Source organism: Microplitis mediator, chromosome 6, assembly GCF_029852145.1.
Source record: "Microplitis mediator isolate UGA2020A chromosome 6, iyMicMedi2.1, whole genome shotgun sequence".
NCBI classification, from domain to species: domain Eukaryota; kingdom Metazoa; phylum Arthropoda; class Insecta; order Hymenoptera; family Braconidae; genus Microplitis; species Microplitis mediator.
Genome location: NC_079974.1, coordinates 4,265,909 through 4,292,549, shown reverse-complemented (window position 1 = coordinate 4,292,549; position 26,641 = coordinate 4,265,909). Strand labels below are relative to the sequence as shown.

Below are 26,641 nucleotides of genomic sequence, written 5' to 3'. Positions count from 1 at the left end.
AACTCACAATATTATGGTCATTAAGGTCTGCATATTCACGTGTGAACGTAATTACTATTCCTGTGGAAGACCAAATGGCAAATAATTAAGTTTGTCATTATATGTTTATGCCGAAGTCTCAAATAATAGATTTAAAATTTCCTGAAAATAAAAGTATACGGAAATAAATTACCTGTGTACATTAAGAGGCAACAAAGAACATAATGACGGTAATCAGTAAATAGTATCATTTTAAATAGGTATTCTTTCATTTACAATTCAAACGCACATAATTATAAAATAAATATTAAAATTTATTGTCTATACAGGAAAAATCAATTTTTGGAATTTAAAAATTGTAATTTAAAAATTAAAAATTTATGATGTGTATTATAAAATTTATTTTTTATATTGACATCCAGGTTTCGGGTTTTAATTTTAAACATCGCCCGTGTAAAAAATTGCGGAATTTCGCCGGTAATTCACAGGTGATCAGCTGAATATCATGTGTAAGTGATATTTTGACAAAAATATGAATTTCAGATGATTTTCGGATGAATATCAAAAGATAATATGTAAAAAAAAGTTAGTAATAGATTGTAATGATTTTATTATAAGTTGACACGTAAAATGGGAGATATTTTTTTTTAAATCAGCAGTAATAGTCCATCGGCTGAAGAGGAGGTCCCGTAAACATTTTGTTGGCACCGGGTAAATCCAACTGTTTCTTATGTAGTTTGGGCCAAGGATCACGGAAATCGGGTCTATTTTGTTCAAAAGTGGTGCAAACAATTGTTTGTAACAATTTAATTGTTTAAATCAAAATAACTCCCGAACGGCTGGTTTGTTGGGGCAGTATAGAGGAAAAAAAATGTTTAGAATAAAAAAATACACAAAAAAGGTATCAAGTGTTTTTTTTGCATCTCAAATATTTCGCGAGATATAATAAAAAAACGAGCCGGCGCTCGGACCTCTCCCTCGCGCACTAGTGACTGCCTATGCGCGAGCTCTCTCTCCGCCAAATCGCGTCAGATGCTGGATAGGCCGGAATTTTTTTAAGTTTTTTACATTAAAAATCATAGAAAAATAAAAAAAAAATCGATTAATTGTCGATATTACCAATCGACAGCATTTTTTCTGAAACGAATTTTCGTCGTATCGTCAAAAGACGTCTTTTTTTTGTTCACAAATGTTATAAACAAATGCATTTTTTCTGAAACGAATTTCTGTTGTATCGTCAAAAAACTTTTTTTGGTAGTATCGACATTTTTTCGATTTTTTGAATCCATTTCGGACTTTGAAAAAATCGATTTGTTTATAACATTTGTGAACAATAAAAAGACGTCTTTTGACGATACGACAAAAATTCGTTTCAGAAAAAATGCTGTCGATTGGTAATATCGACAATTAATCGATTTTTTTTTTATTTTTCTATGATTTTTAATGTAAAAAACTTCCGACCAATCAAGCCAAAAAATTCCGGCCTATCCAGCATCTGACGCGATTTGGCGGAGAGAGAGCTCGCGCATAGGCAGTCGCTAGTGCGCGAGGGAGAGGTCCGAGCGCCGGCTCGTTTTTTTATTATATCTCGCGAAATATTTGAGATGCAAAAAAAACACTTGATACCTTTTTTGTGTATTTTTTTATTCTAAACATTTTTTTTCCTCTATACTGCCCCAACAAACCAGCCGTTCGGGAGTTATTTTGATTTAAACAATTAAATTGTTACAAACAATTGTTTGCACCACTTTTGAACAAAATAGACCCGATTTCCGTGATCCTTGGCCCAAACTACATAAGAAACAGTTGGATTTACCCGGTGCCAACAAAATGTTTACGGGACCTCCTCTTCAGCCGATGGACTATTTGAAGACCGATATCTCGGCGAGAAGTAGACGTATTAAGGTCCATAAAAAAAGAAATTAAAGCTGGATAATGAAGGTATCCGATCCTCATAGTGGTTGAGCAAAAATAATTTTTTCCACGCCCGGAGACCAAAAAAAAAAATTTTTTTAAATTTGAAAATTTTTTTGTCGCTGGTTTTTCTAAGATTACTCAAAAACTGCTGACGCTAAAAAATTTTAAAGTTTTAATCCAAAAAGTAGACACTTGGAGCTACAATTTCCTTTTTTTTTATTTTTTGTGCGACCATTTTTCTTAAAGTCAGGGCCTGTTTAGAATCGCCTAAAAATTTAGAATTTTTTTTGGATCCTTTAATTTTTTCCATTAGTGTATAACGATACTTAAATTTTGATGCTTTTCAACGAAATACTTATAGTAAATAAAACTACTAGAATTAAGTTATGAAGATAATAAAATTATTATTTCATAAGCTTTTTTTTGACAAGTGTCTTGTAGTTTTTTTAGGTTTAAGTAGTAATTTTAAATAGTCAAGCAGTATATTTCAACGATTAACTGTTAATTATAGCAGTTTAAACATTAAAATCATAATTTGACTAACTGAATCGCTATTAGTTATTGAACATAACATGAATAATTACAAGTTGAACTACAATTATTATCAATCATTTTTTTTCGTGCAGGAAATTAACTTCTCGACTAGACTATTACGTCTATGAAAACTTTGTCAATGATGAACAGATAAATAAGACATAATATCAACCAAATCAGTCAACTTCATGAGGTCTAAATCGGTACCGACAAGCCAATCACAGCTAAGCATGAGTAGAAGAGGTGGCAGCTCATGTCTCATTCGATCTGATTGGAAGTTGTTTTGTTGATAACCAATGAAATACGAGCTGCCATCTCTCCTACTCATGCTTAACTGTGATTGGCTCGCTGGTACCGATCTAGACCTCATGAAGTTGACTGATTTGGTTGGCATCAAATAGAATCTATTAGTCACTCATCAGACGTATAGATTGAAGTGTCCAGCGATCTATTTTCTTAAAGTTACTTTATCAGTATTCCAAACATGGTGAAGGACAGTGAAGAAGTTCAAGAACTTTGCGGAGAAGTATTTATCACTTGCTGCGAGATAGTTCAAGAGCTATTGTCTCCGTGGCATGAGTCATATGCGTGGCCATTTTACAGGGACTTCAATTTTAAATGTTGGGGTCCCGATAATTACAAGGACATTGTAAAAGTTCCTATGGATCTAACGACCATCTTTCGGAAGCTGGACCAACGGCAGTACAAGTCGATCGATGGATTCGTCAACGACGTACGGTTGATTTTTACCAACTGCTATCGTTGTTTCAATGAGGAGGATAAAATTGTCGTTATGGCTCAAAATCTCCAACATGTGTTCGAGATTTTGTTTGCAAAGAAGATTAACGTCTAAGCGTTAAAATTGTCAAGTTGAGAACTTGAGTTAACAACGGCCCTTTTCAGGGCCACTAAATCATTCAAACGTAAATTACTCTCAAGTAATTTCTATTATTTTGGAAATTCTTCTACTCCAAATGCATGTTTTGGAGTCAGTAACTCGAGTTGAAAGTTGAAACAAAGAAAATTTCAACTTCACACTAAGAAAATCAATAATTTCCGAAAAAATCGGAAAATTATTGTTATTACTCCGAAATTCGAAATTCTATCAGGTGTCGAAGTATTGAGGTCCTAGGAAGCTATTCTGACTATGTTTAGAATATCATCCGTGTGTGGGTGTGCACAGAACAGAAGGATATCTTGAACCAAAAAATAAGATGTCTTTGAAATTTGTTTCTCGAACTAAGCGAAATTTTGTACTTTATTAAAGTAAAAAATTATTTGGATCAAGAAATTATTTCCCTCGTGAAAGACATCATTTCTCAGTCTGAAACTAAAATTCTTTAAGTCAAAAAAAAACTCTCTCCGCCCAAACAATTTTTTTCTTGGTTCGAGAACATTTTTTTTTTTTAATTTGCAAAATTTTTTTCTTGGCTGAAGATTGTTACATTTTTGAGTCAAGAAAAAATGTATTGACCTAGAACGAGTAAGTTTTGACCTATGGAAAATAATTTTTTCGACCAAAAACCAACTTTCTTGGGCCAAGAAATTTTTTCAACCAAGAAAAAAATTTCTTCAAGTAAGCAAATAAATTTATCGAGCTACCGAAAATTTTTTTTTTTTTGTAATTTTTTTATCAAAACAATTTTATTTTTGTTAAAATATTTTGTAAACAATGTTGTGAAGCAAATAAATCTTTTATTATAAGCATTATTAAGGGATAGGAAAGTTTCGCAATGAGTTAAATATATAAAATAAATTAAGAAAAATAATTATCGCTTAGTGAAAGAATCGAATCCAGACGAATTTAGCGTCGCGCGAAAGCTTCACTAACGAAGCCATCCCAGCTTTTGTTAGGCTACGTTTACTTTGCCCACATATATTGAGCCACTCTAGCCTGATGGTCAGTCACATTTTTAAATTCCAAAGACAGAATTTAGATTTTCAATTTTATCGCCAATAATTTGGACAAATTTTAGTTCCTACATTTTAGCACAATACTGAACAGATCATATGAATCGTTCAACAATGAATTTCGTCATTAAAATGAAAGAACTTTTTAATAAAAACAAATTTAATTCGATATCGTATAATTGCATTAATTTATTTAAAATAAAAATATGGACTTAGTATCCGTTTTCTGCGCCAGCACAAAAAGAGAGAGTAAGTAGTATTCGTTTCTTAGGGTGCGAAGAAGGAAGCAACTATGAGTGAATTCAGAACAGAACTTTCCTGGCTGAGACTCTAATAATCTTAGTTTGAGATTTTTCGTGTGATTGGTCAGAGAAAGTACACTAGTCAAACCAAGAGTTTACATTTTTTAAACCTACTTCCTTTATTTTTAGTTTAAGTTTATACCGTTTATTGTTTTAAAACGTCATAGTTTCTTGGTTCAAGTAGGTAACGTAATAATTAGGTTAAGAAAAATGTTTATTATACTCAGAATTGCAAGCTTTTAAAACGAGAGATTCTATTATTAGACCAAGTATGAAATATATTTTTCTTACTACCTCGGTCGAAAGTACGTGTTTTGATCCCTGGTTTCAGGGCAGAAAATCTAATTTTTATTCCTTGGTCGAGCTGTTCGCGCGCCATCTAGCATAGCGGGAGTAAAAATTTAGCCGCGTACACCGACACACAATACATGAGCAAAAATATCCCCTCTACAAAATACTACCACTAGAGCCCGACGCGCGCATCCACAACTTTTACGTTTACTTACAAATGACATAACCTCACAGTTTATTTACATTTATTTAACGCTTATTTCAATTATTAAATTTTACTCATAGAGTTATTGTGATCAATAAAGTGTTGTGATATTATAAAAGTAAAAAAATGTATGAATCGTCCGACGAGTCTACCGATGAAGAAGAGGTCACTCAGAATTTTGATGCGGAAGCACAATTAATTGTGCAGAATGACACTCTACCAAAAAAATCTGCTGACAAATATTCGTTGGTTTATAATAATTATAAGGACTGGAAACAAGAAAATAAGAATTCGTTATCTGGGTCGGAGGAAAATAATTTGATTGTCTATTTTAAAAGTTTATCCTCAAGACTATGTCCAACTACATTGTGGAGTATCCATTCCATGTTAAAATCAACAATGAATGCAAGAGATAATATTGACATCAGTAAATTTTACAAATTAAAAGGACTTATTAAAAATAATGCAAAAGGTCATAAGCCGAAAAAATCTGCTGTTTTAACGTGGGACCAGGTAATCAGCTTCATAAATAATGCGCCAGACTACACACATTTAGCCCATAAAGTATGTACTTTTAAATATTTGTTTAAATTGTATTGATTATTTAATTAATTAACTTATTATCATCTTTATTTTTATATTTTAAGATTGTCTTAATTTTTGGCATTTGTGGAGCTACGAGATGCGAGGAATTGAAAGAGCTTGGAGTTTCTGATGTCGAGGATATTAATGGAAAATACCTTGTTTCCATAAACGATTCCAAAAATGGTCTTCCTCGTAAATTTTTAGTCGGACCACTTTTTTATAAACAAGTAAAGACTTATATTTCATTCAGACCTAAAGATTTTGATTCGGAGAGATTTTTTATGCAATTTCTAAAAGGCAAATGCACTCGACAACCGATAGGGAAGAATAAAATAGGTCAAATTCCGAAAATTATCGCTGAGTTCCTGAAATTGGCTAATCCAGAACGCTACACAGGACACTGCTTACGCAGGACATCAGCGACATTGATATCAAATTCTGGTGCTAGTATTACAATGCTTAAACAATTGGGAGGATGGAAATCGGCAAATATCGCAGAAGGTGATTCTATTATTTATTAAAAAAAATTATAATTGTTGATTATTTGTGAATAGTTTAAATAATATGTTTTTATCTATATATTTACAGGTTATATCGAAAACTCCTTGCGCAATAGAGAAAAAATCTTTGATAAGATTACTCATGCAGCTCAAGTTGTTCCTCCGTCAGATGGAAATCTGCAACAATCTACGAGTAGGACTAATCCAGCTAATTCTGAAAGTTTAGTTCAAAACGATCAACCTGTATCAACAGAAACTGATAATGAAGATTGTTTTGAAGATTTTGTTTTTGATGATGACACTTTGGTGGCAATTGATAACTCGTTGATGTCAGAAAACCCAGTATCATCACCACCTTTCTTCACTACAGCCAATAATAAGAGAATAATAACAAATTCTGACCCTGAAACAGATCGACCTTGCCACTTTTTGAAAAAATCGCCCATCTCGGTTTTTTCGAACGGAAAAGAAAATTTACCTCCAGAAAAGAAAATTAAGCTTCAGCAATTGCATAATGAAAACAGTGGTGTAAAGTCGACATCAGCATTTAATAATTCAATAGCAAATAAACGAAAATTTGAGTCTAAGACTAGTAAAAATAAAGTCGAACAAGTAACATCGGAAACTAAATCGACAAATTTTGAGGAATCAGAGTTTGCACTTACGGAAACGTTTTCAAGCAAGACTCCTAACGTGAAGTACGAAAACTGTGTGTTTCACGGAAATATAATCAATAATTTTTATTTATGTAATAATCAAAATCCTGAAGCAAATTAATAATACAGTAAAATATTTACGATATAAAAGATTTAAAATTATAATACTACTGTTAGCGTATTAGTATATGATCCATGCAAGATATTTAAATTGATAATTATTTTTAAAAAATAACTAGTACTATATATAAACTATATAATACTATATAACTATATAATTCTATATATAAAAGTTTATATATAAACTATGATAGAAAAATAGAATAAGTAATTGATAGAGTAAACTTGGCTGTTTATAAATTAAAATTCATGATTGTGATAATGATAAAAAGTCAATAGATTATAACAGTAAGTTTAGTTGAATGCATGCAATATATTCATGTCGATAATTACTTTTAAAAAATGACTGTTACGATGTAAGCTATAATTGATAAAGTTATCTCAGGTGTTATGAAAATCGTTTAGTAATTATGATAGAAATAAATACTCATGTTTAAATATATGCATAATTTCTTTAATTAAAATGTAACTTTTATTTATACCTTTATTTATACTATACTTTTATTTATAGATGTATTTGATTTGATGCCTGCCCCCGACCAGCAACACTCGCTTCGCTCGTGCCGCAAATGTCGGGGCAGGCATCAATATCTTTTATTTAACACATGTCATTGTTCCGTACTTTCGACCGGGCAGCAAGAAAAATAGTATACACTACACGGGAAGAAAGTTTGAAAGCCCTGCCCTGCACGCCATCTTGCCCTCGGCTTCGCCTCGGGCAAGATGGCGCGCAGGGCAGAAATTTCAAACTTTCTTCCCTTGTAGTGTAAAATACTATTGGCTTGAGAATTTTATTCTTAATTCAAGATTGACAATTGAAGAAATTATTTTACATCGTTCAAAAAATTTCCGGTTTTCATTCTGCTCGCTGGAAAATATCTTAGTTAAAGGAAAATTTTCTTGAGTTTATAACGGAGTTGTAATCGTTACTATTATACAATACTATAGTTTTTTATATTTGAATAAAACAAACGATAACAGATATGTGCAAAAAATTTAATTCCACTTAAGGTCTACCGGCCAGTGATCGCCCCCAGAGCTTGGGAAAAAAATCAACTTACATGTCGTTAATCTATTGAAATCTTCTGTTGAGAGACAAAACTCTCTCTTTCTCTCTCACTCTCTCTCTTATTAAAAAAAATATATCTTAGATATTTTTATTAGGCTAGCATTTCGAAAAATACAGATTGATAGAAAATGTTATTTTCGAATTTCTTAAAATAATTAATGTTAAGTGGCACGGACCATGGAGAGAGCGCTATTCCTTTCCAATACTTTAAGTCGTCTCACTGGACAAAACGGCTGATGATTTTTTTCAATTAGAATGATGAGAGTCGATCATGAACGGTCATAGTGGTTAAATTGATAACCATCAGTTGGCATTTTCGCTGGTTTTTACATAAATTCTGTTGAGATATCGAATTTCAATTTCGTTGCACCAGATGAACAAGTTTTTTATTATTAAACTGATGGTATCAATGCTTTACTTGGAATGATATTATTTATGTCTTACACTTAAAAAATCAAAGAAAATTTAGCTTTTATCAATGAAAAATCAAAATAATCGAAAAAATAAAATTTTCTTAAACGTCAAATATCCGTATTCTCTCAATAATAATGTAGATACACGGAAAAAAAAGTATAGTAAAAATTACAATACTATAGTAAAATTTACTAACAGATATGAAAAAATACATTCTGTATTGTAATTATTACTAAACTTTTAGTTAAATTTACTAGTTAGTAATAATTACATAATAAGATATTAAAAATTACTATACGTAATGTATTTTTTATGGTAAATTCTACTATGTATAGATAAAATTCAAAGTTGGTGTGGATAGCATATACAAAGATGTATTACAAGTTCTGAAACTTGATTAAAGGACATACCGGGCCGTCACACATTGGAAAGGACTCGCGCGCGGGAGCTCAGGGTTCGAATCACGGTTTGAATCAAGTGATTTTTGAAAAAACATAAATCCACACCAACATCAATACAGATGACAGAAATAATATTAATAATAATCAATAATAATAAAAAGTTGAAAAACTATTGAAAATTTAATTTTATTTTTTCCATTCTGAAACAGTAAAATTCACTAAACGGGATAGTAAAATTTACTAAACGACTTGTAAAATATGCTAATCTGTTTATGAATTTTTCATATAAATCATAAGCGTTTCAAGATTGCTATCTAAACTTAGTAATTATTCTTATATTTTCTAGTAAAATTTACTATATTTTCTTCTCCGTGTAGGGGAGGTTGGGGCACGAAGGCTCCCTTAAGCCGGTTTTTTCTTTTTGTGGCTTTTAACCATCAAATTCGTTCATTTTTCGTCTATTTCGGAAAAATCAGTCGAAATCGTGCAAACAATCGTATAAACTATTTTTTGCTGGGACACAAAAGGCCCCCTCCCCAAAAAATTGAAAAAAAATTTTTTTTTTTATTCTCCGTCAAGTCATGACCTCTATAATATTTTTATTATATTTCAGGTCGATATGTGACATGTGGGGTAAAATGAACCATTAAATATAATACATTTATCAAGCGCGGACCATGGAGAGAGCGCTATTCCTCTCCAGTACTTCAAGTCGTCTCACTGGACAAAACGGCTGTCAATGTTTTTCAATTAGAATGATTTGAGTCAATCGTGAACGGTCATAGTGGTTAAATTAATAGTCATCAGTTGGCATTTTCGCTGGTTTCAATATAAATTCTGTTGATATATCGAATTTCAATTTTGTTGCACCAGATGAACAAGTTTTTGATTATTGAACTAATGGTATCAATGCTTTACTTGGAATAATATTATTTATGTCTTTTATGTAAAAAATCCATGGAAATTTAGCTTTTATCAATAAAAAAAAAACAAATAATCGAAAAAATAAAATTTTCTTGATTGCTTTATGCACGTATTTCATTTTTAAATGCTTTAGATTGTTAATAGAAAGTAAAAAATCCTTATTCTCTTAATAATAATGTTGATAGAGGCGCTTGGGGCACGAAGGCTCCCTTAAGCCCGTTTTTTCTTTTTGTGGCTTTTAACCATTAAATTCGTTTATTTTCCGTCTATTTCAAAAGAATCAGTCGAAATTGTGCAAAAAATCTAAAAAACATTTTTTTTCCGGGACACAAAGGTCCCCCTCCCCAAAAAGAAAAATATAAAATTTTTTTTCATTTTCCGTCAAGTTATGACCTTTATGATGTTTTCATCATACTTTAGGCCAATATGTCATATGTGGAGTAAAATGGACCATTAAAAAAAACAAAAATTGTAACAAAATAATTAACTTGACGGAAAATAAAAAAAAAATATTTTTTTCGTTACAATTTTTTTTTTTTTCGAGTGATCCATTTTGCCCAACATATCTCATGTTCGCCTAAAATATGATAAAAACATTATAGAGGTCATAACTCGGCGGAAAGTAAAAAACAAATTTTTTATACCTAATTTTTAAGAGGGGCCTTAGTGCCCCAGGCTCCCCTATTTTTAATTGAATCAACGACATAAGAAAATAAAATATAATAAAATTATATATTGCATGCCTTAAGCGCGAGCGTAGATATGCTCTACTCTCGCCTGAAAATTAAGAAACTGGGTTACGTCAGAGTTTTATTTAAAAAAAAATTTGATTTTTTTTTCTTTTTTTATTAGCATTTTATGCGCATGAATAATTGAAATGGTTTGAAAAAAAAATTGGAAATTGTATCATAAATATATGATAGAAATTTTTCATATTTGAAAAGTAGGCATTAATGTGGGAAAAATATTGGAGGGAAGATTTAGATTAATAATCTTTATTAGGCATTAAATAAATAAATATTAATTTTGGAAGAGTTTTGGTCAAAGGATATGAGTTGAGGTATATATAAGACTTGAGTTAGTTTTTACGTGTAAAAAATTTGGTGGCCCTGAAAAGGGCCGTTGTCAACTCAAAGTTCGGGAACTTGAGTATCTAATTATCTGCATCGTCGCATAGAAGAACAGTCAGCTCTATCTGTAAAATTAGATTTCCGTCCACCAGTAGACGCAATAAGTCGGGGTCACTTCGTTTGAAGAAACTCCCGAAGTATACGTAATTGTCGTAGTCGTGGAAAGGTTGTATTTTTGCAGGCAGTCTCAGTAGATTACCTTCCTCACCCACCACACAGCATTCGAGCTCGAAGCTGATTTCAGAATGCTCCGATTTCAATGGAAGGATCCCCAAGGTGATCCAGTGTTCATCTTCTTCGTCGTGGCTAACCTCTACTTTGAAGCTCCAAACGTCGTTGACGTGGAAACCTGAAGCAAACTCTATAAACATCGGACTAACTGTCCCAGCATCGTTGATAAAGAGGAGTTCATCGAAGTACTCCAGTTCGAAGGAGTGTACAGTTGTGTACGTTGAATTTTGGAAATTACAGTCCATGATGTGTCAAACACTTGATCGTCAATATATAAAGAATGTAACTTGCGAGGCGTACAGCGCAACGTTTCGAGCGTAATAACTGCTACTGACCGTTTGACGTATATGTAAACTTTGACTACCCCCTCCACTAAATTTTAACCAATTACCAGGAAGGTAAAGTTTACCATCACTCCTTGAAAAGAACCAATCACGACGATATTGATTTTCTCCCTCCATTCTTAATTTTAACTAATTCAAATCGAGATATTGCATGACTATATAATATTATCGATGCTCTTTCTCAAATAACTGCACCCTTCAATTTTACCTGTATTGGATAAATCATGTTAGGAGTTGATATGTGTGTGACAGAAAAAAGTTTGTTTCGGAACAAAAATCCATATTCTTAAGTATCATTTTCAAAAAATTAAAAAAAAAATTTTTTTTATCTAAAACAAAATAATTCAATAATTTAGAACCGGAAATATTTAATTTTACCTCAAATATACTCAATTATTTTTTTAATTTTTGATTTTGAAAACTACATTTTTTTTCAACAAAAATTTATATTTATTAAAGCGGAAATTTTTAAATTACACCAAACTCACGAATCTAGACCGTAGAAAAATTTTTTTTTGCACACCACAACAAAAGCGCTGAGAGTACTTTATGATTTATCTATTATTTTCGACTCGTTCACTCGCATTAAGATATCTCTACGCTTGTTTGATTACACAAAAATCGGTCAAATTGCGTACAAGTGTCCCAAAAAAAAACGAACCTTTTTTTTTTAACGTCTTATGGCCTCAAAATTACTTTATATTATAAAAAAAATTTTCACTAAATTTCAGCCAGATATCTTTAAAATTGAGCTATCACAGAGAGGGGTCATCCTTCCTATTTAAGATACCCGCGAAAATTTTTAATTTTAGTTTTTCATTATTAAGACTGTGAAAAAAAAATTTTTTTCAAATTCCGCTTAGTATAATTTCGTAGGGAATTAAATTCTCTACAAAAAATAATATGATAATATATTTTTAGTCGTTCCACATTCTTTTAAAATTGATCTTATAAGTCATTTATTTTTGCATTGGTATATCCCAGTGAGTTCCCAATTAGGTCCCACTCAGAAAAAACTGATGTCGGGTAACTAATTATGGCATTGGGATATCCCGACAAGATCCCGATCGGGTACCGACTGGGGTAGAGCTTCTGGGCATGCTACAGCAATTATCAATTGGGACTCAATATGTGTATTGGGACAATTTCTAGTCAGGAGTATCTGATTTTGTTATTTTTTCAAGCTCTAGAAAAAAATACATCTGATTGAATTTGCTAATAACATATTGATAAGTTAACAAACAATAAAATTGTTCATGAAAAAAAACTTTTTTCTGTTAACCTATGAAGAAGTGCCAATTTTGTTTTTTATGGAAAAAATAATTTATTAATTAATTGTTTATAAATCAAAATATTGAAAAAACGATTATAAGCAATGAAAAAATTTTTTAAAGAAAAAGTGACACTTGAGAATCGATGCTACCGAAATTATAGTCCACAATTACGATGTTAACATATTAAATTTTAGTGGAATTTTCTTTCTGTGTATTTCAAGCTGGAAAAAAATTAATGTAATGAACAATGCATAATCATAATTATAATAATAATAATCATAATAATAATAACAATGATGATATTAAAGTAAAATTAACTTTACTTGAATAGTTTCATACGTTTTAAAATATTTGGTGACCCTGAAAAGGGCCGTTTGGGTTTGAAGGCTAATAATCACTAAAATTTTAATGTTCTTATATGTTGGTCATTGAATTTTTCAGGATCAATGCAGAAATAAGATTTTTTTTTTCCTTTTTTTTTGGGATGGTTTACAGGAATGGTTCAATAATCGTTTCTTCTTCGCTTTATGATGGCATCTCAATCTTGATTCTGGTGATTGCGACCGCCACATAAATTTCGTGCACTTTAATTTTTTTAAAAGATGCCTGATGCAGTGGCGACGCCAAGAAATCCGATGTACAAACACCTTTTGACAGGGTTTGAACTGACACCGGTACAGCGGTGGCTGATCGAAAATATGGTTATCGGGAGATGGACCAGCAGGTGAATCTTTCTCCGGCTTCGTAGATCTGCTACCATTTATGATTTCTTCAACGAGGCCGTCGATAGCTTCGTTGAACAACCAATCGTCCTCCAAGAAAATTCCTGCACTTATATAAAAAATATACATCATACTGTATATTAATAAATGTACTGCTTTCAATACAATATATTAACATATATATTGTTTATCAATTTTTTTCATGAGGAGTAGTCTCAATATTCTGACTCAGAAGAACTCTATTTTGTCCCGGTCTTCAAAGAAGTTAATTAACATTGAATACTTCTAAATGATTCGACCTTGTTGATAATTTTAAGTAGTCAGTCTAATGTGTGAAAATTCCCAGTTCATTATCTCCATAGTCTAGACTCTAATGAGTATTTTTATTTTCAACAATAATGACAAATGGGATTATTTTAAAGGACAAATTACCTGAAAATGTTCTGATACAGTCATTACTCATAATAGTCTAGTCGAGAAGATGAGAACATGCGAAAAATAGTTACAAGTCTCTTAAAAATATGGTTAATGGCTTAAACGATCCGGAATGCCGTCCCGAAAAAAACTTTTTTTGGATTTATTTTGCAAAAGAAAATTACAATTGTTAATAACATATAACTAATAAAAAAATTAGCCGTCTAGCTTTTTGGCAAAATCAAAAAAAGTATAAGTGATAGCTCAAATGATAAAAAAGTTTCTGAAAGAGCAGGAAATTTGAGTAAAAAAGTTCTCGGTTCCCCGAATTGTAGCTCCAATATTTATAATTTTTATTTAACGTTGACAATCGGCTTTTGCGCGGCAAGTGAAGCATGCGCGCTCCGCCGCTCTAGTAAGCATAGTTGTTAAATAATTTTTTTATGCTATTAAATATTAATTAAAAAATTTGAAAATCTGGTGTCATCTAGACACTTTAAAGAATATGATTTCACGGTACTGAAAGTTGTATCTCGATTTTTCAAAAAGTTGTTCGATTGTTAATTATCATTTTTTTTACGGGTATGTGTTGTCATAAAAGGCGGTGTAAAAGTTTAAATAATCAATCTATAAATTTTTTGTGACTTGGAGCCCTATTTATAAACATACTCAACAAGATGACGTGATAAAAGTTTATAAAATATTTTTATTTCATTAGTTATTAATTTTTGAAGTAACAAAAAAATTAAAAATTCAAATAAGGTATGTTAAATAATTTTTTTTTTTGCTTTAAGCTAGTACTGATTACATATCCTTGTTAGGCATTATATGATTACTTTTTAAATTTTTTTATGCCATTTGTTTATAAATTTTTTATTATTAAATGGATTAATTAGATATTTTTGAAAATTTTTTGGTCACCATATTGTTAGCGTAACAAAATAATGATTTAAAAAAAATTTTTTTTTCTCAAAAACAATATCTTAATGTTTATAATCGTTTTTCTCATATTTTGATTATTTAAATAAATAATTAACGAATCGTATGTATTTTAAAAATCATAATGTGCATTTCTAAATATTATGGCAAAAAAAAAAAATTTTTTTTTGTCAACAATTTACTCATTTCTTTATTTGAAAATTTGTTATAAACAATTTTCTTTTCTTTATACCTTAGTCGAAAGTACGCACTTCCCTTCCTAATTTTAATGCCTTGAGTCTTATTTCCCTCTACTGGTGGAGTTACACGCGCCTCACTTATATCGCCAGGAGCAAAAAATTTTTTTGTGCCTACAGAAACAGCCGGTTGCTGCCATCTAGTGATCGTCTACCACTTTATAAATGAAATTTTTCACGATAACGTCCTAGATCGTTGCTTTATATATACGTCAGTATTTATGTGTCTCGTTGTATGTAATATTTTAATTAAACAGTGTAATTACAATAATAAGATGAATAAAAAAGTTTCATCGGATGAATCTATGGACGAGGATAAGGTGATAAAAGATTTTGATGCAGAGGCGAAGTTAATTATTGAAAGGTGATGTATTTATTCATATATTTTTTATTAGCAAGAAAAAAAAATCTTGTTCATAGGCATAAATTTATTTCTTTCGAAAAAAAATAATTATTTTTTATTTTTTATAAGTATAATTATGTCTTTTTTTGTTTTGTTATTGATGCCTGCCCCCGCCGACCAGACGCACTCGCTTCACTCGTGCTTTCAAATGTCGCGGGACAGGCATCAAAATCGCAACAAAAAACAAAAGAGAGACAGAAAAAAATTAAAGTTTTATGTATGTCCGAAAGAGACGCGTCAATAGGGAGCAAATAAAAAAAACATGGCCGACCTGTCAGCTGAAGGCCGAACGTGGTTGTATTAATACAATAGTAACTGGCACGTGGCCAAATTGGGACGATAGCCAAAAGGAAAAAAAAAAAAAAAAAAAAACGTGGTTGTATTGTTTATAGTATTCAAAAATGTAATTAATAAACGTACTTTCGACCAGGTATAAAGAAAAATCGTATACACCACACGGGAAAATAGTTTAAAGCCCTGCCCTGTGTGTCATGATGCCCTCGGCTTCGCCTCGGGCATCTTATCACTCGGGGCAGGAATTTCAACTTTCTTCCCTTGTAGTGTAATATACTATTTTCATTTTAATTTTTTTCTAGAACATAAAAAAATGACAAAAACAGCATTCTGCAACAATATGGCAAAATAATTTTTTTTAATTTTTTAAAAAACATTTGGATTTTAGGAGCATGATAAAGTCCAAACACTGACTCGATTTGTCAACAAACAAATTGCTGTAACTTTGCAACTATTGCAGATTCAGTTTTCAACGTTTAGGTCGTTCTTATGCAGTATGAGTTTAGCTTTCTTATCAATTTTTAACCTAACGTTTATCTGTTATAGTTCTCTAACTACACGCATTTATTTAAAAAAATCAGCGTTTTCAATTTCTTACAATGCTTATATCTCATAAACAAATAATGTAATGACAAATATGCTCCAAGGCTTTTTTGTTACCTGATTATTGAACTATTCAAATATATTTTTTTTTACATTATTATCTTTATTTGTTTATGTGATCTTAGAATTTATTTAAATTATTTTCTATTTTGAATCGCATTTTTTTTGAAAAAAAATGAAAGCAGAAGATAGGGGATAAATCGTGAAAATGATCAGCAACATTTTTAAGAAAAATAATGAACATGAGACTACTCCGGCAAATATCGAGTAGTTAATAATTCCAAACCAACAATCATAATCAAGGCTTCAATATGAATAATAATAAATAAAATCGTGAGATTGACTTTAACGATATAATAAACAGTAAAAATTTATAGTTTCAATCACTAACGTACTTTGGACATCTTAATATCTAGCGCCTCGCCAGTTTCGCTAGAGTTAAACAAGGCGCTAGCTAGCATAAAAACGAGGCACTGGCTAGAGCCTGGCCATTTTCGCTAGAGATTATCTAAATCCAAAATGGCGGCATTTTAAATGTCATTAGCGGTTTCAATGTTTTAGGTTATGTATTTAAATATTCGAAATAATTATTAAAACTACAAAATCAAATAAATAACTTGATAATGATAAATTTATTAATGCTTAAGATTAATATTAATAAATTCAACCAATCAACACTAATTACTTGATGAAATTAACATAAATTTATATGCGACTGCGTTCATAGTATGTTACGCATCTAGGGAGGAAAGTGGGATATTTCAACCCGCGCGGTATTGTCACCCGAGCTGAAGGCGAGACAATACCGCTCGGGTGATAATACTGGTACAGTAAGGTACGGTAATTTACGGTAAAATACCGTAGATTTTTCGGCAAAATTACGGTAAGTTGCGGTAATTTACGGTAAATTGCTGTAATTTACCGTAATTCGGATCTGCTAGGGATTTGAATAATATCCAGCACTACACAATACCAAATCTTAAAGACACGGTACCGAAATTTCAAGTAAAGACAGTTGTTTACAGTCAAATATCCGATTATCGACAGACATTCCAGTGAAATGCTTCACATTACAGTAAAATACAGCAAATTTACCGCAATTATATGGTGAAATACCGCAATTTTACAAAACTTATACGGTAAAGTACTGCACTGTTACCACAACTTTACGGCGAAAATGCGGTTTTTTTACCGTAAACTACCGTACTTTCACCGCAACATTGCCGCAAAGTTACCGCAGCTTCACCGCAAATTTGCCGTAAATTTGCGGCATTTCGCCGTAAATTACGGCAATTTACCGTAATTTGCTGTAGATTACCGTTATTTACCGTAGATTGCCGTGATTTACGGTAATTCTGCCAGGCGCCGTAAATTACGGTAAATTACGACAAATTACGGTAAATCACTGTATTTACCGTAATTCGGATCCGCTAGGGTAGCACCAATAAATTTTATTATGTTTCAGCAACTAATAAATAGTTAATATAACTATCAAAAACAGCATTGTCAGTACTTTAGCTGTTGAAAACGACATTGGACATAATGAAGATTTAGTAAGTAAAAATTATTTATGTTGTTTACAAAATCACTACAAAAATACGAATGCAGAAGTAAGCCATATTTAATAATCAATAGGGTCAGTCGTTTAAACATTTTTATCTGTTTAGAGCCGTGAAAATTATCCTACAGCATCCTCCACTTCTCATGTTGAAATAATTGATCAAACCATCACCAATATATGAATCGATAAATCGACAAGATAATAACCTGCAGCCAATAGTCGTCGAGTCAAATGATCACCAAAATCCAGATTCAATAGATGTAAGTCTCAAAATATAAAATTGCTTAACTTTTTATTTTTTATGTTAAGTGTTAATTACTGATACAGGTGACTGTATCAATGATAAAATTAGATATATTTTTTGTTGTTGCAATATCGAAAATTGTTAGTCTTCCATATACGACAATTTGTTTCAAAAATAAAGCTATGTCGCTTCAATACATTTATAGTGCATTTAAAAGAAGGCTTCTAATATATTTTTAACGTGAAAATTTTTTCATTTTAATTTTATCTGTATAACTTGATTATTTAACGGATAACAATAAAGTAAGTAGTATAATCGGGTATCCCTCATACTCTGTGGTCTCGAAGATGATACTTACTACTTAAATTAACTTTTGAAAGTAGTTTTTACGATCTGGAAGAATAATTAACTCTAAAGAAGTTTATAAACATCAAATTTAACTGTTGTTACTAACTTATATTAAGTACTTGGATTTCCTCACAAAATTGAAATTTGTTTTTGAGCTTACAAAAATTAATTTTTTTTATTTTTTATTTATTTCGGATAAATTATTATTGTAACACGTGAAATATCGTAGTCATATCAAAAGGACAATTTTTGTTTCAATTTTGAAAGGTGGCACTCGCTGTTTGAATTTTCCCATGCTATTAGCATGGGAATGTTATTTTTTTTCAACTTCCCGCTAAGAACATTAAAAATTTTCAAAAAAAAAAAGAAAGTTATTGGTTTCGGTCCGATTTTCTAAAATCAAATTTCTAGCAGATCATGACGTTTTGAGGTTCTAGAAAGCTATTCTGACTGATTTCAAGTTGATACCCGATTGCATGCGTGTATATGTGTATTACGTACGTACGTCCGGACGTACACATGTATGAAAGTATGTATGTAAATATTCTATAACATGAACGGATCAACCGATTTTGATCTTCACGGTGACATTCGACACGGCTTATTAATTCCTACAAGCTGTAAAGACTTGAGCTTGATCGGCACGGTGCGTTCGGAGATATTCCAAAAATAAAATTCCCATACTATTAGCATTGGTAAATTCAAACAGCGAGCTCCACCTTTTAAAATTGAAAAAAAAAAATTGTCTTTTTGACAGAACTTTTTTTTCGATAGATAGAAACTATTTTTACGGCAGCGGAGAGAATGAAGAAATATCGATTTTTGTAGCACCCTAATATATATTCTAGACTGTGTCCGAAAAAAATGTTTTTTTTTTTTTAATTAAATATATTTCAAAAGTTACTTTAATGAAAAACAAAATCCTCCTAAAATCTCAGCTCTGTATCTCAAAAATTGAGCTGGTGCACAGGGGGGTCTTTTTCCCATTTAAAATATGTTGAAAAAAAATTTTTTTTCTATCGTGTAAATAACTATGTAGAAATTTTTTTTCTATGGTGTAAATAACTATGTGAAAAAATTTTTTTTCCGATTTTTTCCAAGAATAATTGAATTAATGAGGAAAATAATTTTTTTTTTCCTATATTTCTACGAAATTAAATTGTAATTGAATTTAAAAATTCAGGTTCATTGCATCTATGTTCTTTAGATTTATAATCCTTTAAAATAATATTAGATTACAAAGTTCCATTGATTTGATTGTCTCATTTTAAGTTTAGAAAAACTAATTCGACTTCATATGTAAATCTAAATTCAGGTCCCTCATGACGCTCATAATTTTTAAATCGGTGTTATAATGATCGTTCAATGTTGCATAGGTTGAAGTACTTGGATCTCAATTACAAGCTGCCACTACATCAGTTACTAACGATCATAGTATTGATGTTCCGATTATATTTAATGAAAATTTTGAAACGTTACTATTGAAACTTCAAGTAAACATCATGACTACACAAAATAATGAAGAGAAAAAGAAAAAAATGATCGAAATGAATAAAATGTTGGCATCTCTTGATATGAATATGAATGACTCCTGTTTACCACCGGCAACATCGAATTCTGTACTACAATCAAATATTGGATGCTTGACAATATTTTCAAGCCATTCACGTGGACGTGGAAGAGGCAGAAGAAACCGAGTCATTGGGCTTTCTGCAAGTCAAAGGTCAACAAAATACAATTCATTTCAAAACCTGAAAAACACCACTAAAGTAATTGAAATTCTATCATTGATAATAAAAGATAAAAGTGTAATAAACCGAATTGTCTTAGGCTATAAAAAAATCAAGCACAACGATTTGATTCATCTGCAGCCTGGCAATATTTGTGATGCTTTGGCAAGCGAGATAATCACTGACGATATTATCGAAAAATTTTTTGAACCGGATGCTTATGCAAATTACAAAAATATAATAAAAATAAAATGCAACAGTGATGATTGGCAGTGCAAAATTTGTGGAAGTAATTTAAACACTGACTACAGCGTACTCTCTTAAAATGAACCAGTGAAATTCCACTGATTCAACCAGTGAAGTTCACTGGTTTAACCAGTGACTAAAAGTTCACTGGTTGAACCAGTGAACGTCGCGCTCACTGGTTTCAACCAGTGAACTAAAAATATGTAAGCGCGTGGGTACAGCAGCATTCTGTACATGAGTATATTTAAGTGTTTGATTATGTCAATAAATAAGTAATATTTATTGATTATCTTCATGTAATATTTTAACTAACTTTTATATAACAATAATAATTATATGACACAATTTTTATAGAGTTTAAAAATAAATAACTTTGGAGTAATTTCAATAGCTTGGAGCTAACCTCAAAAATGAAAGACATAATTTTAAAATTAAACAATATAAAAAGCCCATTGAAAATGGAAGCAAATTAAATTTTTATAAATCTTAATAAATATTATTTATTTTATTACAAAATATTTTTTAATTAAATATAATTGTTATTAAGACTCTTTTAGTTCACTTTGTTTTTAAATAAACGTTTATAATAAAATAAAATTACTCTAACCTATTGTGTTTATATTTATGTAGTACACCGGCGTATCACTGGTTTAACCAGTGAATTTCACTGGTCCAATCAGTGAGCCAAGCGATCATCTTAGTCCACTGGTTGAATCAGTGAATTTCACTGGTTGAACCAGTAATCGCTCGATTCACTGGTTGAACCAGTGGATTTCACTGGAAAATCAGTGAAATTTCACTGGTTCATTTTAAGACAGTAGAGTGTGATCGATGCCTTTTTTGGAGTCATTGGAGATGCGTTGGCCTAACTGAGGAACCTTTAAACGAGTGGTTTTGTCCACATTGTAACAAGTAATTTAAGTTATAGCAAAAAACAAATAATTCTATTTAATGTAAAATACGATTTACTTTATTTAACTAAAAGCATAACATAATAATAATTAATGTAATTATAAACAACTATAAAACAATGTTATTTTGTAAAATAATTAATAAAATTATACTTATTTTCATTGTTATATCATTGCGTAATATATTTTATTATTTTCTAATTAAATCTGATTGAAAAAATTTTGATTAGAAAATAAAATTTTTTTTTAGATATTTACCAAGTGAATTTGATTAAAAGTCTATCAGAAATTTCCATTCCAAAATTTTCAAACAGTTTCGATTGAAGTTTTTAATGAGTGTAAGCTTAGTATAATTCATTATTATTTATTAAAAATTTATATGCATCGTTGAAGACCTTGTTCTAGTTTAGTAAAAAAAATAATTATCTTCGTTGTAATTAAAAAATCAAATTTGTCAACATTTATTTCTAGGTCATAGATTAATAAACAAATAAAGAGCTTGTTCAATTTGTTTAACATTTTTTTAAATCTACACAAATATTTTTACATTTTTTTAAATTTCAATTCTAATAACTGAAATTAACCGACATCTGATGTTTTTAAAATTAAAAATTATGTAACTTTTGAAACAGATGATTTTTTTTATAACTAAAAAATTACTCGTGTTTATTTTTCTGTAATTTAAACGAATAATTTCTTAGTTGCACGAAAAATGTACATTCACGTTTTAATTTGAAAATTAATATTTCGATTGTTTATTTTAAAGTTATAAACCAATATAACAATCTCAAAATAAATCATGTTCAAAAGTTATATAATTTTGTATTTAAAAAATGTCAGATATCGGCTAATTTCAGGAATTAAAATTTAAGATCGAAAAAAATCGAAATATACTCGTGTAGATTACAAAAAAAGTTATATAAATCGAGCGAGCTTTTTATTTTTGTGTTAATTTATAATCTAAAGATAAATGATTGAAAATTTTATTTTTGAATTATAACGAAGATAATTATTTTTTCTCTGAACTAAAATGGTAATTCTTCAAATTTATAAAAAAATGAACGGGAGTATTTTTTTTAATTCCAAAGAAAAATGTTTCATTAAATTATAGAATTCTTAATTTAAAAAAAATTTCAGGTGTCGGCTAATTTCAGAATCATATATCATTATTGGTAAAGCTAAATGATTATTTAGTTATTATCTTCTCTGCAATAAGAATTATAAATCAAAATTGAATAACTTTTTTTAATTAATAAGGATATCTATTTTATTTTTATATTAAAAGTCAAAGATATATTTAATGTTTTTGATTTTTTATTTTATTTACTAAGTTCATATGCCAAGGCAACAGCCGAATGGCAATGTGTATAAAAAACAATAATAAAATCACGTAATTTCAATAACAATATGAAAAAAAAAAAAATGTTTTTATTGCATCTAATGATTTCTTATTGAATTTTATACAACAAGCTCTTAATAAGATTACGATAGTGAATAGTGAAAAATTTTTTACAAACTGTAAATTTTCATATCATATATTTGAAAGTTACAGATAATAAAAGTATAGTCTAGGATTACGATAGTAATATTGGAATTTTTCGTCGAATTTTTTTTCCGTGTACGCAGAAGAGCGAGGCTCAAAAAAACCCGACAACAACAGCGACGAATAACTCAATAAAACCAAAGTATTAATAGTTATACTATAGTTACAAGTATTAATAGGCTAATATTATAGTCCATCGGCTGAAGAGGAGGTCCCGTAAACATTTTGTTGGCACCGGGTAAATCCAACTGTATCTTATGTATTTTGGGCCAAGGATCACGAAAATTGGGTCCATTTTGTTCAAAAGTGGTGCAAACAATTGTTTATAACAATTTAATTGTTTAAATCAAAATAACTCCCGAACGGCTGGTTTGTTGGGGCAGTGTAGAGGAAAAAAATGTTCAGAATAAAAAAATACACAAAAAAGGTATCATGTGTTTTTTTTTGCATCTCAAATATTTCGCGAGATATAATAAAAAAACGAGCCGGCGCTCGGACCTCTCCCTCGCGCACTAGCGACTGCCTATGCGCGAGCTCTCTCTCCGCCAAATCGCGTCAGATGCTGGATAGGCCGGAATTTTTCTAAGTTTTTTACATTAAAAATCATAGAAAAATAAAAAAAAAATCGATTAATTGTTGATACTACCAATCGACAGCATTTTTTCTGAAACGAATTTTTGTCGTATCGTCAAAAGACGTTTTTTTTCTTGTTCACAAATGTTATAAACAAATGGATTTTTTCAAAGTCTGAATGGGTTCAAAAAATCGAAAAAATGTCGATACTACCAAAAAACGCCCGGGTCGAAAAATTTGATCTGATTTTAGTCTAACTGGACTGTATTTGGACTACTTGGTCTGTTATTGAACTTCGATAAAAATTTTAATCTATTTTTGATCTACCTGGACTGAAAAATTTGACCTGATTTTAGTCTGATTGGACTATTTGATCTGACTGGGATAAAATTGAAAATATTTTGGCATAAGAAAACATCAAAATTCTTGTGCTACGGAGAAAAATGTTGGCTCGAAATCTACCAATTTTTATTATGCTGTCGACCAAACTTGAAACAGATAGTAAAGTATCCAAAAAATTACTATATGCTCTTGTAAAAAATTATTATGCTGCATCAAAATTATTATAATGTATGGGAGTAATTGATATTGAAGCTCATCGATAAGTTTCTCGCGCGTAATAAGTAATGTGATACAGTATAATCATTTTTTGTAAGAGCACGATAATTTTTTGGATGCTTTTCTCCCTGTTTCAAGTTTAGTCGACAGCATTGTAAAAATTGGTAGGTTTCGAGCCAACATTTTCTCTCTCCCAGTGAACACATGACCTTATTTTGACGTCATATGTAGGTCAAAGCAATGTCACGACATCTGATGTAAATTTGATGTCAATCTGACGTTCTACATGACTTTAATATGATGTAAAGCTTGTGACATCATATTGATGTAAGCATGACTCTTGTACGACGTCACAGTTATGACTTATGTATTACGTACGTTTGACATAGAATCTACATCACATTGTTATGTAGTAATAAAGTCATTATCGTATATCATAATGACGTAATTTTAAAATCATAAATTTATATCAGTAGCAAAGTCACGGTTATACGTAATATGGATGTCACTCTTAAATCATATCTTTACATCAGTGACAGGTCAGTATTTTACGCAATGCTGATGTAATTTCCGAGTCATAGTTTTTTATCATCTATTTATTGAAATAAAACAATCATAGAATGAATTTTCAAATATGTGTAAATGTGTAAAAATAACAACTAAACGTTGAACATTTTCGGGGTCAAAGTAATCGATAAACTCGATAATAGATTATTCAGACGTTTTAGATTAAAAAATTAGCGTGAGCATAAAAAAATTAACTTTATTTTTTTAAATGATATATATCGAAAATATCATTTAGGATGACAAAGAAAATGTAACGACAGTTTGAACTCTTTTGATATTATGATTCTAAAGTTTAAGTATCACAATTTTTCAATCGATTAAATTTCATACGATTTTGTGGAATTATTTAATGTTTCGCAAAATTTTATATAAGATTTTTTAAATTTCACATCACAACAAAAAATTAAAAAATTTGATGAAACTTAATGAAATTTTATACAATTATCATCGAGGCCCACAAATATTGTTTCTATAACATTACATATAAGTTCATGGAGTTTTTTTAAATTTAGTAAAAATCCATCACGAAAACTTATGAACTCTGTCTTTTCCGGCATTTCACTCTAAATACATCAATTAAGCACGAGATTTGAACTCTCGTGATGTGGACCAGTGAGCAACGTTCAGGACTACCAGCCAAGAGGAGCCGTGTTCGAACCCAGCAGATGCCCAGGATTTTTTCATCATTTAACGTTATTTAATCTTGTTTCAGAATTCACAATGCGTTCACGCGGTAATAATCAAATCAAAAATTCGGTATTTCATTTTTTTTTTTTTTTTTTTTTTCAAAAATATTTTTTCCGAATTGATAATTTTGACATCACCCATATGTCATATTGACGTCATAAAATGCCACACAGACATCACATTTACGTCATGTATACGTCATTAGTTTTACATCATAATCTTACGTAAAAAAGTGGGAAATAATGAGTCACACCTGACTCATTCGTGACTTATATCTTACGTAAATGATGACTTAGCGTAACGTCACTCTGACGTCAAATTTACGTCAATGTGTTTACTGGGCTGTGACATCTTATTATGGAAGCGCATTAGCATGTTTTAAATACCAAGAAAATTAAAATAAATTAATAAATCTAGATTATTATTATTATTATTAATATTTATATTTATAAAAAGTCCTGTATTTGTCCTTAAAAACAATTGAACACAGACCAATAGTTATAATAAAAAAGTCTGTTTTTAGTCTAAACGCGATTTAAAACAGACTAAATATCATACGAAAATAAGTCTGATATTAGCCTGGATAAGGAATAGTACGGGCAAAAACAGATTAAATTCTTATATAAAATAAATACGATTTATAAACTTGAATTAAAGGAAAAATATTTGAATTTATCATTTATTTTAAAACAGATCTAATTTTTTGACCCGGGCGTTTTTTGACGATACGACAGAAATTTGTTTCAGAAAAAATGCTGTCGATTGGTAGTATCGACAATTTGTCGATTTTTTGAACCCAATCTGGACTTTGAAAAAATCCATTTGTTTGTAACATTTGTGAACAAAAAAAAAACGTCTCTTGACGATACGACAAAAATTCGTTTCAGAAAAAATGCTGTCGATTGGTCGTATCAACAATTAATCGATTTTTTTTTATTTTTTTATGATTTTTAATGTAAAAAAATTAGAAAAATTCCGGCCTATCCAGCATCTGACGCGATTTGGCGGAGAGAGAGCTCGCGCATAGGCAGTCGCTAGTGCGCGAGGGAGAGGTCCGAGCGCCGGCTCGTTTTTTTATTATATCTCGCGAAATATTTGAGATGCAAAAAAAACACATGATACCTTTTTTGTGTATTTTTTTATTCTAAACATTTTTTTCCTCTACACTGCCCCAACAAACCAGCCGTTCGGGAGTTATTTTGATTTAAACAATTAAATTGTTATAAACAATTGTTTGCACCACTTTTGAACAAAATGGACCCGATTTTCGTGATC

At 30.4% G+C, this 26,641-nt stretch overlaps 1 long non-coding RNA gene across 1 annotated transcript; it reads left to right on the top strand.

Annotated features, from left to right (window-relative positions):
- Positions 1 to 15,304: 15,304 nt before the first annotated feature.
- On the top strand, positions 15,305 to 21,006 carry LOC130669712 (uncharacterized). The gene is made up of 4 exons (XR_008990240.1): positions 15,305 to 15,462; positions 17,864 to 17,951; positions 18,066 to 18,219; positions 19,928 to 21,006. It is a non-coding gene; the product is annotated as an uncharacterized LOC130669712 (long non-coding RNA).
- The last annotated feature ends 5,635 nt before the right edge of the window (positions 21,007 to 26,641 follow it).